Source organism: Octopus sinensis, linkage group LG11 (genome assembly GCF_006345805.1).
Source record: "Octopus sinensis linkage group LG11, ASM634580v1, whole genome shotgun sequence".
Lineage (NCBI taxonomy): Eukaryota > Metazoa > Mollusca > Cephalopoda > Octopoda > Octopodidae > Octopus > Octopus sinensis.
Genome location: NC_043007.1, coordinates 2643641 through 2648049, shown reverse-complemented (window position 1 = coordinate 2648049; position 4409 = coordinate 2643641).

The window sequence follows — 4409 nt, the reverse complement described above, 5'->3', positions numbered from 1 at the left end:
AGATAATCCATTAAAATATCACATTAATACGCTCCAAATTTTTTATAATATAACTTCGTAAAATATCGTCATTTTCTTTCAGGCGTAATCATTATCTCACTCACTATCCTTAATACAATCTCAGACGTCGTTACCCGATTACATTCATCGAACTTCATGTGTCTATTATCTCGTTATTGTATCATTAATCACTGAAATTCTGTTTCTCGCTTCTGTATCACCTCTCCAGAATAACTTGAGCACATTTTTTAAAAAAATTAAACATATTGTATATAAGAAATTTGTTGTTCTCTCAAACTTCGTTGTTCTATAAATGTTACCATAAGTTTTATGAAACGACTGTGTGTTTGAATGGAAGTTATGAAGCGGAAGTTGAAGAATAAATTGCTGGATCTTGGTATATTCGTACAGTGTGGGGTACATATTCTGAGGTTCATTGTGGAACACTCTCAGGTTTTGTGGACAAAGTTTCCAGAAATAACCCATTAATTTTGTGAAATATTCATGGGACCCGCTAGTAATAATAATAATATTGATAATAGTAGAGCTGCGGGGTACTCTGTATAGGGTAGTATGTTTGGTGTCTGGCACCTGCACCTTGTCACAAATTGTCAGGTGGCCAAGCAACATTCGTCCTCATTCAACATCTAATCTCTTACGTGTTTCATGTCCCTGGTACTCCACTTCTGTTGTGAGCAAAACCGAGTGAAGGAAGGAAAGTTGTTAACTGTTAGACGAAAGAGTCGGGGCAAGGCTTCCCAACAAGGAGTCACCAGCTAAGGTAGAGGGACCTGCCCAGATCACTGGGCTTGTGTTTATGGCTAAGATGTGCCTCAGGTAGGCGCATACGGTTATGATAAACAGTGCAGAATGGAATGGGCACTGTCACGCTTAATTTTTCATTATATATTCATGATGACAACAACACCAGAATCCATACGGGACCCGTAGTCGCATAAGTTAAAATCCATTTCGCCGACTCATGGAGATCAATAGAAAACTGAGAAGTGGCGACAATTTTACGTCATCATTGTGTGACCCACGCAACGTCCATATTAAGGGATAAAAGGAAAGAAAGAGGGAAGGAATGTATAATAATAAAGCTTACCCACAAGACTCGAAATTTGTATTAAAGTAATGCAACAAAAATAATAATAATAATCCTTTCTACTGTAGGTAGAAAGGATTAGTTGCAGTTAATTATATTTTCTTTGCAGCAGCAGTTGGCGCATTTCCTTCAACCTGATCAATCTGGTAGGTATCTGAGAGATCAGTATTGAATTTTTTGCTCTCTTTCAGAATAGAGTGAATTTTTTTTCAGTCTTTCATGTTTTTCAACAAGTTTTAACATCCAATTGTTGGTTGTTTCAAGTTATTTGGCCAGTCCGATTGTGGTAATGTTGTACGTAAGTTCAAGCTGGATCAAACCTCGACCTCCCTCAGCCCTGGGAATGTAAGGTAAGGTTATTATTATTATTATTATTATTATTATTATTATTATTATTATTATTATTATTATTATTATTAATTATTATTATTATTATTATTATTATTATCATTATCGTTATCATTATTATCATTATTATTATTATTATTATTATTATTATTATTATTATTATTATTATTATTATTATTATTATTATTATCGATGGTGGAGGACATACTTAAATACAAAAGTAAACAGCATTGGAATTTTCCAATATTTTGTAAATTTCCAATTTTAATTGGTTGCTAATATTACGCAATTTGAAAAGAATTTAGTTTGCATACATATTCATTTATGATATCCAAGATCGCAATAATTCCTTGATGCGATTCTCGTTTAGGTGGATCGATTTCTTCCTGATCCATTACACCAATAAATTATCATATTTGTATGAAAATCACGATGTATAATTCTTATCGAATGAAAGGTTCGCATGGATTTAAACAAATAAATCACATTGTTATATACACTCTGAAATGTTAAATGCAAAGATTCAACAAGAAAAAGAAATAATCCAGGAAAGTGAATATTGTATAAATATTATTTTTATTGCATGTGTAAGAAACTTTTAAAGAGAGAAAAAGTTTAATGATAACACGCTTAAAGTGTTCTGGCATTAAAAGACTATAATTAATAAAACTTATATAATTATCACCCATAAACTACTTTATATACAAAACTTGTTAACCAAATATGAGTATATTTTCTAATAAAAGTGTCAGTTTTATGGATAGATTTTCAAAACGATTAAATGTTCCACGTGAAAAATATCGTTTGCTTTTTTTTTGTAACTTTTATATATTATTTCTTTAATACTACAATACGTTATAGATTATCAATAAATTCTTCATATGAACAATATTTTATGTTTTTCATTATCTAAATAGGATATAAAAATATTTATTGAATAATATATAATATTTTATTTGTTTACATTTAATGCACATATGACAATCGCACTCAAAGCGATGCATTGTTAGGTAAACGAAAAATGAATCCAGTGATGTTGCTTTACAAACAGAACATAGATATGACGCTGATCTTTCGGTTACACTCGTATAACGCATTTTCTTTATAATATCAAATTAATCAGAACTGCTTCTCTTTAATCTAATACAATATATAGAATACTAGTTATCTTTGGAATTCAGAATAGATGAATCAAACTGACTTTCGTGTTCACGCTGTCGTTAATGTTACCGCTCGATCCTGGTGAAACCTATCCCGGCTTATCTGCGATCAAAGTCATACAGCTAAGAACATTTTATTTAAAACTGCGTATTTTTTTCTCTATTGAAGGCGAGCATGAAGAGGATTTCGCTGCCTACAACGATTTTATAATAGAAACTTCTTTTAAGGTGTTATAAACTAAAACCTTCCATCACTATTTTGTGTTGATTTATGTTCTAAATACTAGCTTGATAATGACCAAGTTATTTTAATAATTTCTTCAGTATTTTCAAAATTATTTGAAACAATGGCGTTATATTTCAACAGGAATATGATAATAAAAGTGTGAAACACGTAATCTAAACATCTAAGTGGGTGAATAGCGTTTGACCTAGTCGGTGGTGAAATGACGCGTTTCTGTTGCTACGCTGCAGTCAAACTGTATTAAACTGTAAAGAGATTCCACCATTAGATGGCGTCCATGTTTTAAACAGCAATGTATTTTATACCAGCAGTATCGCCCGGCGTTGCTCGGGTTTGTTTCGACTATTTAGAATTGGAATTTTTGAAAAGTAAAAACTTTGCATTATGTAGCTTGTTATTCTCTTTAAGTGAACATTTTTCTGGTTGAAATACACCGAAAAATGGCGACACGGCAGTCAAAAAATCGTAAAAAATAGGGATTTTCATAGAAAAAAAGCACCTTTTTGACGTAAATAATGTTTGGTGTTAACATGGTCCGATTTGAATTTTTTATTCTATGGAAGTAAGACCAAGCCTTCTTCTATCATACTCTCAATTTTGGTCAACGTGCGCCAGAGGGTCTCGGAGGAGATGGTGTTAATTGAAGGCTACCAAACCTGTCATACACAGACAACTTCGGCTTTATATATAATGGAGATTTCACGAGAGCTACTTGGCGTACAAAGCCAGCTTTCTATTTAAACAAGTTGAATGGTCCCTTTACTCAATTGTATTGACCAATCGAGAAATGATGGATGGCTCGGTAGAGGAAAGGTCATGAAATTCATTCTATTTACTATGTGTATTTGTATCTGACAAAACAATGCTGCATCAACTATTAGGTTTCCCTTGTACATCAGATACTAAATAATTATAGAGCTAACACTTCGAGCAACGTCTGTTATTTAGAATGAATTTCTCGTCGGTTATTTGTTTGTATTAGAATCTATAGTAACTGCGAGATGTTAATAATTATATCAATTTTATTGCCGTTGTTCTTTGAGTGTTTCATGGATGGAAGCATTAATATTTTTCTTTGATTTTTAATTTAGATTATTAAAATGCTTTCATAGTCTTGTTCCAGATATATCATTGCCTATTAGCACATGAGCAGTTTATATCAGAATTTTTGCCTTTTAAACATAATGAAACACGAATATTTGCTCTCAAACTTATTGTCTAGTTGTGTGAATATTACCAGCTGCATATTATTAAGCCTGTGGTGCACAATGCTGCATTGCATAGTTGTACATTGACACAATAGTTATAGTTTCACTTTCACTTCCAGTATTCAATTATCCTTGCATTTTATCTTTTATTTATTAAATATTATTCAGTTGAAAACGTATGGAACATTTGATTCCAAATAAAGTGAGTAAGAATTGTCCGACAATTACCCATGAATGGCATTTGATCAGTTCGGAATAGAAATTGTTTAAAATGTTCTAGAACTTTTATTTGTAAAAGAGCATTCAGTGAATTTCAAAGTTAGCTCTGAATAAAGTCAGCT